Source organism: Corvus moneduloides, chromosome 3 (genome assembly GCF_009650955.1).
Source record: "Corvus moneduloides isolate bCorMon1 chromosome 3, bCorMon1.pri, whole genome shotgun sequence".
Taxonomy (NCBI): domain Eukaryota; kingdom Metazoa; phylum Chordata; class Aves; order Passeriformes; family Corvidae; genus Corvus; species Corvus moneduloides.
Window position 1 is genome coordinate 86,530,545 of NC_045478.1, and position 16,758 is coordinate 86,547,302.

Genomic DNA, 16,758 nt, shown 5'->3' on the forward strand with positions numbered 1-16,758 from the left:
AACACAGCCCCATACTAGCCACTGGGAAGAAAATTAACGCTACCCTGAGCCAAAACCAGCACACCCATCTACTTATATATGTGTATTTAGTATGTATAGGCGTATAAGTACTACATAATGTACAAGGTATTCCAGTTAGGGTCAATATTACTTACCTAGTTATGACTGTGTTTCAAAACTGGTGTCTTTTGCAGACAGAATCACATTAAGGCAAGCAACCAACCACGTTTGAAAATAATTATTTTAGTCATAATATTTACACATATTTTCAAGGGTTTAGAGCATATAATAAATAGTAAGTTGTTATTGCAAGTACAAAAAAACCCCCAGCAAACCTCCAACATGATGAAACTTTTAAATGTTTTTAAGCTTGAAAATAAAACATTTTTTGTGTGTCATTGCATGCCTTCTGAACCAGAAAGAGGAAACTTAACCCTGACATTTGAAACATAGCCTTCAGATATTCCAATTATGTGCATGACAAGAATAGCAAAGAAATAAAAAGCTCACAGAAATCTTGATCTTCATTCTATGCCAGTGTCCTGTCTAAACATATACAGTTTGTGGGACCTTTTTTCTTTTACATTCTAATCCCACATGGAAACATTTTTTGAAAATACAAATCAAAACCCACCACGTAACTAATCAGTTTTAACTACTGCCTGTTATACGATAGCATGAATTATTAGTAGTAGTACTAATTAAGATTAAGTAGATTAAAAAGATGTAGTCTAAATTTCAATCCTTTTGAAAATCACAGCTTTAAAATTATTATTTTAAAATTAAAAATTGAATTATGCTGGTGTAGGCCACATGAAGACAGTAACATAGATCTAATTTGCATCAAAAGCTAACACTGAACTTTGCTGGCAGGTGTGTATGACAAATATATTGTGGTGAAGTTATAAGTAAGAAAAAGAGAAGCTTTAGGTGGGAGACAGAAATTGGAGGGCCTGTGTTAGCAAGGACCCTGAAGTATGAATAGAGCTGTACTAATTTAAAGACACAGGATTACCTCTGCAAACCCCTCCACACAGGTAACACTTGTGAAAAATAGACACATCTTACAGAGATACACACTGTGTACATCCAGCCTGACACGCATTCCTCAGGCACGGCCTCCACATCTGTTAGCAGCACAGGGCAGCAGCAGCATACAGAAAAGGGAGCCTTTAGGGCACTGTGTAAGGAAATGCTCATGAAAATGCATCCACACTTTAAACATTTTTAAATGCTTTTAGAGACTGGAGCAGAGTATTACAAGACCATCTACACTAGGAAGGTCCCAGCTGCTGCCTATGTAAATGTCTGCTTCTGTAGCATTTTATGCTACTGTGCCCTGAATTGGGGATTGTGTTTATAGAAGACATAGGAAAGGATGCCATAGGTACCAAAGCATGAAAAAAGTACATCCTCATGATGGAGAAATACAGCTCTCATTTACAGAGATTTTGGCTCTGTTTGACCCTTTTGTAGATTAAGTGTTTGTATGTAACAGCTCTCAAGAAACAGAAAAATCCAGTTGATGAACAGAGGGTCTATTTTGTGCCTGAGAGAAAGCAAAGGTGTGACTGTATCTCCACAGGACAACTTCACAGCATTTCCAGTGACAGCTTGCTACAGTTAAATGAAGGCAAATGGCAAATTATGTAGATGAGCTTCAGTATCAGCTCCAGGATAAACCTGGTTAATCTATCCTGGCAGTGGGATCCTTAGCCCTAAGTCAAGGCAATAATGCAAATAGTACTTGAGAGGATTCAACACATCACCCAGGGTGTAGATAAGCAAAGAGTGAAATTGTTACATTTGTGTTAATCTGGACTAACTCCAGCGGAACTGACAGAAAATCAGCCAAATATTTAATGCCTTATGCATCTAAATTAGGCCAGGTACTATGTGTGATTGCATTTCTGCATGTGGCATTTTCAGAATAGGGAGATTACTATTATGATCTCTGCTTCAAGACAATGAGGTTGTGTGTCCAGAACAAAAAAGCAAATATGGGGAATCAATGAGGCTTTTGTCCATCTATTTTTTTTTTCTTTTTTACCTCTTTATTTTCCTGTGCCTTCAAAAAAATCGTGGTTCTTAGTCAGACAAAAAAGCAAAATAGAAAACCAAGGTCACTGGATGGCAGTGGAAAGATGGGGCAAGGTTCTGCAGGACCCAGACTTTAAGACCTGGGATTGTTTTGCTGCTGCATAGACCCCTCCTACCCCACACAAGAGCACCCAAACCCAGATAAAACCTTTGGAGGGCAGTCGAGAGGAATTCGTCCTTCAGGAGCTTGTAAATGTTCATCTGCCAATGTGCTGGAAAGTGAGTCCCAGGAGAATTAAGACTTTGAGAGCCCTGATACCTGCTTTTGAAAGGAGTGGAAGTGGGAAATCTTGCATCCTCTCACTCTGTCTCTCCCTCTAGGCCCTTGCCTGAAGAGTTTCCAATTATAAAATCATAAACTTTGTGAACGTCTTTTAAAACTTGAGTTTAGTTGAATAGCAAATTCAGATTTGTTCTTTTTAGTAAAAAGCTGTAAAAGAGACAAAAAATATATTCTTTATTCAGACTTAAAAAGAAGAGGCTTCTCTCAGGTTTTGCATACTCTGCTGCCATTGATGAACACTTCACTGTCCGCTGTGACAGAAGTACTACCACGTCTTTGAGAAGTGTACTCTGATCTAGTTTGAAAAAAGTCCTAAAACATTTACCCATTTTTCCAGGCATGGAATGCTATTGTCACTAACAGGCCTCAGGGGACTGCAAAACATGTCATTGTTACAGTATTGGAACCGTCTGACCTGACTATGTGCTGAACTGACAGATTCAAGCATTTCCAAAACCCCTAAACCCCTCATAGTTATGGAACAGGGACATTCCCCTTTCCTCCTACCACCCCCCCCCCCCCAGTAACTTTCTTCTTCTTTTAAAGCTGGAATTTGATAAATAAAGATATAAGAGGAAGTAAATCAAGCTCTTTTTTTTTTTTCCTCTATTATATTTTGGCATTAGAAAATAAAGAAATAATAAAAATCCAGCATATGAAAGCGCTTCACACATTCACATGAGAAATACTTGCTTCGTTTCTTGAGCTCACAACAATATCTAATTAAGTCCTTGACTTTAACAATATTAATAAAAATATTTTAGACCTCTATAGCTGTCCATCATACAGACTTAGTCAGGCACGTTGCTGATCTGCCTCTGTTACTACTCTATTTTTTGATATAAACTGAATGGTAAGAATTTCACAGTATTTGGTTTCCAAGGCAAAAGATATCTCTGGATGAGGAAGCAGCTGCCCCTCTCCTAGGTTCCTTCTTCCTTTTCCACACACTCTGAGCCAACATCTTCTTCAGAAAGAGAGGTGTTAGATCTACCCGACAATCCAGCAGGGACAGCAGTACATTTCTTGTGCAAGTCAGCAGTTTTTGCTCAGAGTTTCTGACACAGTTTGCATCCTTCTCTGTATGCATCAGTATCTAATGTAAGTTCACTTTTTCCATCCACATGCTGCAAATTGTGATATGTGTAAATTGTTTCTTTATGCCCTTATTGCACATTTTTTATTTAAAATGAAACCTTTCTGAGCATACATTTGGTTACAGAATCACAGAAATAATTTGAAGGAATTTTGCACACTTTATTAATTCTAAGAAATATATACACCGCATTATATTCCAATGTTTAAAAATAGGATTCTAAAATAACACTTTAGGAATTGAATTGAACACTTTAGGATAGAGAATTAATTAATGCATGAAGTAGGATCCCTATTATCTAATGTTGTTAAAACCTAACCCAGGCTACTCATCCAGCTTTCTCTCTAAACACCCATCACTTTTTACTGACAAGAAGAACCAGCCTAGAAAATCACATTAGATCAAGCTAATTCTTGGATTGCAAGATTAAAGGAAGATAAATTGCACTAAAAGGGACTTACATGCATAACATCAGTCACAAAACAGAGACCTACAGGAATAGTCCCGTATCATTTTTAATTACACAAACAAGGTTTATCAGCAGGGGCCATTGGGCTGAATCTTCAACTAGCCTGTGTGTGTCAATGAAACTCTGATGATTTGCCCTGCATGTGTTGCAGTTAAATGTGATTCATCATGAGGCCTGATTAGACCTGTGACTGAGCTTTGGTGTGAAAGTAGCTTAGGGCAAGGGGCTGGAGTCTCTGAAGTCAGGTGTGGATTTAGGTACTGCATTGAACTGGGGCCACATGCAGACCTGCACACTATGAAATAGTTTGTCTCTACTTGATGTAGTGTCTTAAACAAAAGTGGAAATCAACAGGGCAAGCAGGTTCAATGATCCAATAATGGATTAAAAATTTTACAGTTTGAGATAGTAAGTATGCCATAACTCCTAAAAGAAAAAGCAGGGACTTTCTCCAGATAAGGAGTTGAGATTTATTACTGTTCCTGAAAAAACCCAAATACCCAACAAAAAACCTCCACAAAAACTCAAACAAACCCTAGTGTAGTGAAATGGCTGAAATTGTGTTAACTGAGGATGAGGCAATCAAGATACCACAGGTAAGGTGACATGAAAATCAGCCCCAGAAGAAATCTGGGGGTGGACCAGGGAGAAAGGCCTATAGACACCACCAATTTAAAGGACTTTACACGCACATTAAAAGTGTTTAAGAGGAAGAACTGAAGAGGTAGATGATGAATCACTGACTGTTTCAAATTCATTGCCTGGCAAGTTATTGTGTGCTGAGGCATTTCTCTCACAATTTATGACACTGTATTGAGAAAGGAGATGAACATAAACATGGGAGTGTGCTTCAAGTACATGGCTAATTGCTTAGATGGGCTCTCAGCTCAGTGTTTTCAGATAGAGTGAGTGCAGAATCTGCCATTTTGTCAATATATTATTTTAATTTTTCAAAAGAAAATATGAATATTTAAGTATTTCAAAAGGTAGCACTTAAAAAACATTTACATACATTTTCACAACCCACCACATAAAACTGCAAACAGCCAGAAACTGGCAACCTGCCACTCTGATGATTAATACAAGAATCAAATTAATAGCTGTCCCAGAGCATCCAGCAATTATCTTTTTCTTTTCTTCTATTAATGGTTTTTTTTCCCTTTTATGTTTGTTGTGGGTGGATAGCTTTAGATCTGTTTAACTATCCAGAGTCCTTTCCTCTCAAAAACCTTGAAAAGTTAAAACAAACTAAATAAGGAAGTCCACAGAGATGCTTTTATTGAAAATAGTGAGCTTTGGAGGTTTGTTTTAGAATATATTTAAAGCAAGCTTATTATTATCTCCACAGTAATGTATCGCCACAGCTATGTGTACAAAATAGAGAATATAAAATGATGGGTTTGCAATTTAAAAATGTGGAGCTTTTCTCTCTTTCTCTTTCTCTTTCTCCTTCTCTTTCTCTTTCTCTTTTTCTCTTTCTCTTTCTCCTTCTCTTTCTCTTTCTCTTTCTCTTTTTCTCTTTCTCTTTCTCTTTCTCCTTCTCTTTCTCTTTCTCTTTCTCTTTCTCTCTTTCTCTTTCTCTTTCTCCTTCTCTTTCTCTTTCTCTTTCTTTTTTTCACTTTCTCTTTCTTCTCTTTCTTTTTTTCTCTTTCTCTTCCTCTTCCTCTTTTCCCTCCCCTCCCCTCCCCTCCCCTCCCTTCTCCTCTCCTCTCCTCTCCTCTCCTCTCCTCTCCTCTCCTCTCCTCTCCTCTCCTCTCCTCTCCTCTCCTCTCCTCTCCTCTCCTCTCCTCTCCTCTCCTCTCCTCTCCTCTCCTCCCCTCCCCCTCCAGGTATTGTCGGGGACAGGAAATAGGAAGGATTGTAATTTCATCTGTTCTCTTTCTCTGTTACAGACCTTTACTCTACAACTAAACTTCAAGTAAATTACAATATCTGATTTTAATCCTACACTAATAAGATATAACCCTAACCAAAACTGTGAATCAGAGCAACTTCAAGTGTTGTGAGGTATGGAAAATAATTGTCACATTTGGCCTCTTGTGTTTTATAATGAGATCAACCAAATTCCACAAGATAATGGAAAATACAGAATTTGGATGAAGTTTTTGCAATTTGTACCCAGTCTCTTCCATAATTACTAACACTGCAAAGTTAGTGAAAGTACCCCAATCTATGAAGTAACATACCAGCTCTTAACTTTTAGAGGCCTCCCTACTCATCTTTCTCTTGGTATGCTATGCTACTATTACATAAAGGTATTATAAATAAGATAATGTAAAAATAACATTTTGTAGCACTAAGTTCCTCTCCTCTATGATCAACTTTCCTCAGAATAATCCTGCAGTTATAGGATTATGCCAGCAAAACATAATACATAAAAAAATTGTAGCAAAAAAGTAGCTAAAATACAATTTGATTAATCTTAAGGTAGACGCTATTCTTTTCCTCTATTCGTAACTAAAAGCAAGCTCTTTAGTAACAGAAGCCCTTTTAAAAAGGCATTCTAGGGATATCATATGAGAACGAATTTAATGTTAAAAAATAATTAGAACAACTTAATTACCTGTAGCATATCAGCTGTCAGAACTCGTTGGTGTGCCTAACCCTTAATTAGCAATGAGTTATGATTGATTAATGAACCCAAAGAGGTTTAAACGCAGGCTGTGTAAAGGGTATTAAAAAAAATACAAGGCTTTCACAGACTAGTTAACCTCTCAGACATGCAGCTTTCATTTTGATATTTTCAGAGGTCAAAGGACATCCCAGCTGCTTTTCTGGCAGAGCTTTTTATATAGACAACCAACAAGCAGGAAAGAGTAAGGAAAAGTTTATTAGAATCTGGTAATTAATAAAGTCTGCATATATATATTCTCATTAGCCTGAAAATTAATTTATTGCAGAATCATGTTGTCATAATTAACATTGGATAACATTTCAAATTCTTTTAGACTTTGGGGTTTGGGGTTCTTTTTCCTGTTTTTTTCTTTGGAGTTAAATTTCTGAGACATGCATTTATTTCATAGGCTCAGAAGTATGCATAACATGGTTCTTAATTTAAGCATTAAGCCACTGACATGAGTAAATTGTGTTGTACAGCCATTTGCCCCAGTCTGGCAGTTTTCATTCTTCAAGCCCAGAAAAGGATTCAGGAGGACACTATCTGAGGTGGTCAGTCTATCTCAAAAAGAAGGTGGCAGCAGAAAAAGAAGGTATAAATTACGCAGCAGAAATGAACAGAGGCGATAATATGGATTTGTTGGAACAGAAAATGCCCATGTTTTTCAACCAAATGACAAAGGCCTGGTGGAGTGTCATGGGTTAGCAAGCATAGTCCCGGAAGTGATGTCCTTGCCAAGGGGTGCTTACAGCTTCCTCTGTGACCTAACAGAACCTATCAGCTGGCCAGTTTGAATACGGACAATTCTTTAAGCCACTTAAAGTTGTGACCGCCTCTGTGATCCACACTTAAGAACAGAAAACGCTGAGGCAGACACTCTCTCTCGTTTCCGCTGCTGGCACAGGTGGCTGCGAGCCCCGCGTGGGGCCCAGTGGGCCCGGCCCAGGCCCTGCTCGGGCCAGGCCGGGCCGGGCCACGGCCATCCTGAAGCCATGGACCTGTTCCACCTGCGGAACCCCCCCCAGTGCCTTGCTGTGGGCAGCCGGAGTGGCTCGGCTCTCTCCCCTCTCCACTGTGATAAGCAACATTCCAGCTGCTAGGCCTAGGTGAGATTAACCCTTTTAGTGCTGTGAAGAGCTGAAAGCCTGAGGGAAGAGAGAGAGGAGATGCTTAAAGCTGAAAGTCTGTTGTGAAGCTATGATATATCAGAGTATCCCGTTGTAATTCCATGAAGATATGGGGGGTGAAGTGTTCAACTCGTAAGCAAAAGCACCTGCACTGAGATAGGCAGATGCTGACGCAGCTGTAATTTCATGAGAAGTTTGGACAGGGAGAGATGAACCAGATGAGAACTTTTGCTCCAAATGGGAAAGGAGAAAACCTCAGTTCCTAGAGATGCTCCCAGAGATAGTCCTAAAGATGAAGATGATGAAGACCCTTTGCTCCCAGGGAAGGAGAAGGGCCTCTGTTCTTAGAGATGAAATGCTCCCAGAGATGGGCAAAGAGAACTTTTGTTCTTTTTGGCTCAACCTTAAAATTTTACCCCAAAAAACTTCAAGAGTGGACCCTCGAAAGCAGTTGCGGGAAAAGCTGCAAGTCGGGGGAGGGGACTCACATGCAGGCAGAGAGACTCCTCTTCCTAAATGGACTGAACGATATTTGGAAGTGGGCGGCTGTCTCGTTGTGATACTGTTTTCATAGCATGAGCAAGAAGAGACTTCTCTTTCTAAATGGACTGAACAAGGTTATTATGGAAGTGGTAAACAGACTGAACATCTCAAGGGTTGTCTTTTTACACTGTCAGTGGGAGAAGGGAGGAAGGTGGGGGGAGGAGGAGAGTTCTGAAGGTGTGGTATGATTTTTTTTTTTCTTCTTTTAGGTCTGTTAATAAACTTCTTTATATTCTTTCAAGTTTGGTGCCTGCTTTGTGTTTCTCCTAATTCTTATCTCACAGCAGATAAACAGTAATGAGTATCTTGGACCAAACCACTACATGGAGTCAATCAAACTGTGTTAGACTCAGTTTGAGGATTTACAGATAATTTTGAATGGTTGTTCCACACGTAAATCCAGGACCCCATATTTTTGGTTGTTCCAAAGAATGAATAAACAAACCAGGGATCATTACCTGTAAGTGGAAGTGATATACATGTAAGGTAGAAGAGATGGCAGGATACTTAATATTTAATGTAATTTTTTTCCTAAGGTCATAGTGTTAGCTGCTGGCTGAGGATATCTTCTGTTGCTTTCATTATTGCTAACTCTTGGTGGCAAACAGATCACCAAACCAAATTTAAAATCATCATGTAAATAGAGGAAGACAAGCCCTAACATTACACTAGTTAGCTAGCTTGAGGTAATAAGTTTTGCAAAGCCATACAGATATTATAATATAAAACATATTGCAACTGCAGTACAAGTAAAAAATCAGACCAGTGAAAACATGACTCATTCCTCTGAATATTCATGATTTCATGCTTCCTATAAGCCTATCTGCTTAAAAATCTTGGTAGAAAAAAATTATTTGTGGAAAGTAATGTTAAAACAATAAGAAGAGTCAAATCCATATAATTAGATATTGGTCCACTTTTGTTCAGCCATCGACCTTTTCACTATCCCATCACTTAGGATAACAAAGCATTCATTATCTCCATATGATTTCACAATTTTTTTCTTGGTTCTCTGAAACTTGGTGATTTTCATCTTTCATCAGTGATTTGACATTGCCCCATAGTTTTGGTTACAATTGCTTCCATGGTTAGCTTCCGTGGGAGCCTAAATATGAGGTACTGTGATTAGTACCTTTTTCTTCATCTGGGAATGTCTTTAAATGCTTTAGTGGTGGGAAAATATTCATTTCCTGATGTCAATATATTTTAATATATAAATCCAAGACAAAATGGAAAATTGCGAAACGTGTCTCTGAGTGTCACCATTCACACTGTTACCACTGAGCTCTTCCTCACTTGTATTAGTGTTTTTGTCAAAATTATTTTCTAGATCATTTTTTGGCCTTTGATAGATTATTAATGGCAAAATATTTTGTCACTGTACTTCTGTGAGTTATTTTAGAGTCTTTTAGGCTTTGAGAATACCATCCATTAGAACCTGAGATTGACTATTTTCATATTTCCAAGTGACTTAGGCAAGTTTGCAAAACTGTTTTTGACTATTAATTTAGGAAACTTTGGACAACACAGTTCATAAATACACATAAATACACAAAGCTGCTGAAATATACCCAGTCTCAGAAGAGAAATGGTGAAGTACAAGGGTTCTGTTTTTACCTTACAGTGGTTGTAAAAGAAATTTCTGCAACTTTAATAAACACATCACGGCACAAAGTAAACAAAGCAAGCTTTTTTCTTTAATGAGAAAATCAGGCTGCGTAAGAGGATATTACATTGATTTAAATGCAGATAGCAAAACATGGGCATACATCATCAATCAATCCTAAGTTAGACATATTCTTAAGGCCTGAAACTTTTTTTTAAAATAAATTAGGTAAGATCTCAAATAAAGAAATACAGCCATTGTCTCTCACCTTCCCTTTGGCTACAGAGTGGTCACATTTACACAATGCACAGCAAGGATGGTCACTAACATTTTGTAGTACAAGAGAGACAAGATTTTGTTTGGCTGATTTCTCACAGAAAAGCTTAATAAACTCCAGCTTCTGTCCCTCAGAACTGTCTTTTATTCATTTTTGAGATGAAGAGTAAAAATAAGGAGGCTAAACATCAACTTCTTATCCATGTATCTAAATTAGCATTTTTGTAGGAAAGCCAAAGCTATTAATACAAATATGATGCATAATACTAACAGCTTTGCACACTAAAACTATGGACATATGTGAAAAACAAATATGGCCAAATTCTGACCCCAGGTAGACTCCTACAGTCCCATTAAACTCAATAGTTCTCTATGGGTGTAAGGATGGCAGGGTCTACATTGTAACCAGAATCATTGTCAGAGCTCCTCAGCTGGTGAGGAATGAAATAGGGAATGTTTCCTGTGCTTGGTGAAAACTCTATGGAACAACACTATGGAATAACACCTGTCTGGAAAAACAAATCCTACAGTTCATTTTTAATCTTTTAATAATTTTTAATCTTTTAATCTTTTCAATAATTTTAAATTTCAACACCTTGCACATGTTTAAGCATGCCATGTCACTCTGTCCCCGGCCCTGCTGGTGGGAGGAGGAGCGTCCTGGGACCATGGGTGGTGCCACATTGGTGCTCAGGCAGAGCATTTTGAAATTACATTTTCAAAAAGAGTTGTTTCCCTTTGTTAGAGCAGTTTCCACTGAGAGAACTACATCTCAATAAAGGACGTAAAGTTATGCATATCCTGTGGGATTTGGAAGTGTTTTTCAAGCCTAAGGCCTGGAGAGTCAATTATTTCAGTGTGGGAGGAGACATGGATATTTGTACGTGATTGGTGTCAGGGGCTCTAGGTTGAAAGTTTTTGTCACTAGCACCTGTATTAACTTTAGCAGTGCAGATATTATGGTGTATACTTGTACAGGCAGAAACCTCCCCACCACACCATTCAGCAATTACAGTGATGTACATCTGGGTGCAGCAGGTTTGCCTGATGTTTCCTTCACAACTTTGTTGGAGAAGACTGCAGCTGTATCGGTTCTGGTTTCTGGTTGGTAATTCTGGGTGACATCTGATCCAGCTGGAGTCTGCCCTCCCTGTCAGCTTGAAAAATGACAAGAGAGAGTGGAGAGTCCCTACTGTCATTCAAGGAAATACATGGCATCTGCTCTTGTTCATAGTCCAGTTTCTGTTTGGTACTTGTATACCCATCAGTTTCTGCAAAATGTCCATGTTTTGTCTTCTAGAACAATTTGGTACCGATGCCCCATTCTGTATCTGCATGTTTTCTTAATCTGCATGTTTAGCAGACATGGTTATGCATTTGACATACACAGTGTGGATGTACCATCGATGTCTCATATAGGTGCAGAGGGGTGTGGTGGGTAGTGCAGTTACAGTTTATCAGTTATAGTCTATTATTTATAGTTTAATTGATCCTTTCAGATGGGCTGAAGTTCGCTACTCAATCCTCTCTCTCCAGGTTGACTTAAAGCAAAAGTGAAAATACAGTGTCCTTTACCAAATATTAAAATACCTGACATTTGTCCTGCTCCAAAACCCATTGATTTTCAAACTCTAGTCTCTCAGAAGCTCAGAGAGTTAAATCTCCCTGATTTATTTTGAGTAGAGCAGCTGACAATTTAAACTTTTGTTCACTCAGAAACTTATATATTTTTGCTTTATTTTTGCTGCTCTAACATATATACATTTCTTTTCATATTCTGTTATTCAATTTTCATTTATTTTTATCTTTTTAAAACCAAAATATTCAAACGTATTTGACACGTCAATAAGAAGAAAAACAGTTTCTCTGAAACTTGCTGCCATTCCAGACATCTCTATGGACAATTTTTCTGTCTTGGTAAGCCTCTTAATTTCTCAGTTCTTTGCATGTAAATAGGGCTTATGCATCTGTCCTCCTTCACATTGTACCTTGTTTATTTAAAGTCTCAGGGTCAATGGGTACATTTTATTAGGGATTTGTACAGTCCATGGTGCAAGAGGATAGGGCATTGCCTATAACCTCTAGGTAGTCTTATAATGCAGGACTAAGTAATATATAAAATTTATACTAGTTGTTATAAAATATTCTAGATTTTCATTACTGTAAAGCTCAGGAGGCCAATACAAAAACTGGAGAGTGCTGCAAAGCAATATGCCAGAGAAAAAAAGATGTTCTGGTAAAGCTGGTATACCCTTGAGAGAGGAGCCTCTGAGTGTGTGAGTTTTTCCATTTTGGGGGGGGAGACACATTTCAGCTGTGCTGTCATTGTTATGATTCCCATTTGAAGCCAAGGAATATTGGAATGACTAAGAATATATATATATATATACACATATTTATCATCTTGAACCAAATTTAAAGAGGTTTAATTTTATGTCATTAATCCCAAGTCCCTTTGCACGTAAGTAAAGTTAGTGTGGAGAGACCACCCGGTGGTTGAACCAGGCTGCTGATATTGGTACTTTGTTCAGGGAAGTCCAATCACCACATGAATGGATTTCATTCCTTTTTTTTTATTTTTTTTTTCTGCGGGGAAGAGCAATTTATGCATGCGTGTGACAAATTGGATGCTGTGCTGAAAAGCAGCCCACTGAGAGATTTGGTATCGCAATGGGGAAAGCAGAGAAGAGAGATCTATAACACAGAGACTGAAAGGCTGTGTAATTGAAAGTAAGATGATGAATGAAGAGAAAGGCAAATAATGCATATTTGGAATACAGGCATAAAGCTCATCTGGAAAGGAAGAGGGGAACAGAAAATCAAGGGATAAGATATAGCTGAGCCTTAAGGATTCAGGTATGCTTAGCTCCCGGGGATCCTGAGCACCAAAAAAGAAGCAGGAGTGATATGGAAGAAAGCATTCAGCAGCTGTTTACATCTCTAGCTGTCTTAGGACCTGAGATGCCAATATGAAGAGAAATGCAGCAGTGGCACAGAGAGCCCTGCTCCTCTACCCTCTCCCAGAAACTGTGGGGTGGATTCTGCGGCTGCAGGGGCAGGAGTCAGCAGAGCATCATGGGCCCACTCTTCTCCAGCAAAACAAAGAGATATAAAGCAATGCAAAGGGGGTAGTAAAACTGCTATTTACAGCTATTTAACAAACTGCTCCCCAAATGATACTTGTCTCATACAGATGTAAATAGAATGCTGACTTATATTATGCTGCACTGAAGAAGGCAATGCAAACAATCCCATGTAATTGCTAACTCTAAGTTGAAACACTCTATGCCATAAATTCTATCCATTTTTACTGCAGTTACTGGGTGTGCTGATGCTGACCACAACATTTTCCAGGGTTCTGTTTGTATTAAGGATCCCCCCTGGATTTCACTGAATTATGTGGCTAACACAGCTTTGAGAGAACCATTACTTGAGTGCTTGGAGGCATCAGTTAATTTTTGAAGTCTGTCATAGGGATAAAAAATACTAAATAATCATGGAATATTCTATTTGATTTTAAGGTATTTTGCCCTTCTCTAATACAATCTGCTTGTATTCCTCTTTTTTGTTAAACATATAAATGACTTATTCCAGGCTGACCCTCATAAAATTTCTTTAATATTCACAGTAAAATCTCTGATGGCATATCACCTCCCTTGTCAGCAGTTCCATGGGTACCAGTGCTGAAAAAACTTTGCGCATCAGTACCAGGACATGGCCAGGAAAGGCTGAATCTGAAGAGCTCTGAGCATCTTCTGCTCCTGGGGGCACCCATGGGCTTCACAGAAGATTTTGTTGTGTTTATCCCTTTGGATTCAGGGTCTTACTCTGCACAGAGTATTCCCATTGAAGGCAGTGTGAGCTATTCACCAACACACTGAAAGCCCATCCCTTCACTTACCTGATGGTAAAGTGTAAGGTACCACACTGAAGCCTGTGAGCTACATGAGCTTAGGTAGAGAGTAGGTGGAAATGTGAGTAGAAGTGGGATTCCTGGGATGGTTAGCAAGATGCAATCATAATTTTTCTTAAAAGCAGACTTCTGGTATTTATGTATTTATTCAACTTCAGATGTACAATAATGAAGGAAAGGTAAGTTTTGCTACTATAACTACTGTAAAGTGCTTTAACTTCTTCAATATGTCTGATAAGTGTTCTGGTGGTTTGCTTCCAGCACTGCATGTAGTTAGATTAAGGCATGTCTCTCATTTGGCAAGGATGTGTGAAATTGTTCATGATAACCTCTGCAGGGACTTCAGAAAACAGAACGGCTGCAACTTACAGGAGGAAATTTACTTCCTCCAAAGAAGTTTTTCTGAGCTATTTTGTCTGATAAAAGGTGTATGTTTTACAGTGCACTCCTGCCCCCATATGAACGTTTTTGTCACTATAACAATGGAATATAAAACTTTCTGTACATCTTGTAATCAGTGTAATTTATTTATTTGACAAAAATCAATGCTGATTTATAGCTGTTGAGTATCTGATATTTTTCTTTTGTAAAAATATTGTAGAGTTTCAATTAACCACAATAACTCTACCGTTGCTTCCCCTCTTTCATTTCCTTTGGCTTCTTTCCTCTTCCTTCTCCCCCATGGAAAGCAAACACACATATCAAGAAACAAAAATGGTAGTTTTTAAACATGGGGCTAGACCTCTGTGTCACAGAGCTCTGACACTTCCAATAGATGTGTTCCTGTAGTTGTTTACATCCTGAATGTAAGAACACATAAAGAGCAGTGGGTTTATTGCGTGTGTGTGTGTGAACAACATAGAACAGTACTTATGTTAAAATAAAAGAAAAAGTAAAAGGATAAAGAACATCACAGGCTTAGAGTAGACAAGGATGTGTTATCAGTATTTCCCAAAGAGTAAGTTTGAGGTAATCAGATAAATAACATTTTAATAATTTTCTGGAAGTGGAACATAAGCAAATACTTCTGTATGAATACCCACATACTCTCCCCACCTCACACAGTATCTCTGATAATGAAACAAAAGATTGTTTCTTAAATGCTCTTCCCAAGCTGAGACCTCGTGACTCAGTCCTTCAGTGTTTTACCATCTTGCATTTGTTCAACAGTGAAGCCAATTATTGTCTAGCTCCATGACTTCTTACTGTCTTTTATAGATCTTTTGTAGATTTTATTGCTCTGCATGTGTAATATCCTTCACATCCATGTCTCTGTGAAAGACCAAACAGGAAATTGCTAATAGAAATTTGAAGGATAGCAGTGCACATATAAATGAAATGACTCTTTTTACTGGACAATTAAGGCTGAATAAATACATTGAATTTTTTTTAAAAAAAATAGGTAAAGAAATTATTGTCTAACAAGTATTACCATACCTTATATACAGAAATACAAGACAAATTGGCCTTAAATGCACATATTTATGTATGAACCTAAAGCTAATAATACTTTAAGGTTTTTGACAGAGTTTTCAGAGATGGCAAAATCCATATTTCTTTTTGTCATTTGACCCTAAGCTCTGTCTAGATAGTGTCAGCCTTTACTCGTGTTTACCATGTTCAGGTTCTGCTGGATGGTTGCAGGCGTGAACAACAGGCAGTGTCCCTGCCAGGCTGCTGACTGGGTGCGCACCTGAAGACACCTCCAAAACTCATTGTGAGCTAGTGGTAGGAAGCAATGCATCCTGAAGTGATGGCAGATTATCTTACAAATACAGACAGGAGCTGCCTATCAAAAAATGTGTATGCTTGCAAAGGAAAGTTCAACAGTGACTTAACAGATTTTGCTCTAATGACATTATTTTCTTTCCTTGAAAATTTTGTATTGTCACAATTTTCTCATTAAATATTTCATTTCAATGGTATTAATATAAGGTTGATTTATCAGCAGTTTTGTATTGCTAAAGCATTTCCGAATGTTCTATTTTTTTCTGAGGAAGACTTTTTGTTTTAAAAATTGATTTTCACTGGTTTTGAAATAACACTGGAAGCAGTGTATTTATAATATTCAAAGTGCATAATTTAAGCAGATTTATAAATTTTTATTATATTCAAGAATATAATATATTTGGGAATATATGAGATTATTAGTTGCATATAATGAAACACATATTTCTCCCTTGGTTTAGGTAGAAATAAAACTGGATTACTTAAAGATCTAATCAGACCAGAAAATAGAAACAATACCAAGAGATGTGGGTAAATAATTGAAGTGCATAGTAGGACTGATTTTCTTTCTATGAGGAAAATGTAGATATAGTAGTCTCAATGAAAAAAATTAATTAAGATGTGTTTCATTTAATTGCTTTTAATATTAATAGAAAGGTCTAATTGGAAAACTTCAAAAGGAAAAAAAGCCAGCTGAAAGAAGATTAGGTAGAAAGAAAATAAAGTGTTTCAAAAAACATAAAACTTTCCTTCTAAAAGACTATTAAAAACACCAACAATCTTATGCTCTTCACATTTTGTTTAAAGCTCTTTTCAAGGAGCTTGAAAATCTAAAATATTGCTCTAAAAATGAAGAATATTTTCACTTGTTCAGGGAATTCATTCTGTTCAGCTTGGTTTTTTGCTGAAATTTTTTCTTTTATATGTATGAAAGTACTGTGAAGATGATAAAAAAACCTATCAAATCAAAAGAGAAAACAGAAAAATGTTCTCTGAGTTA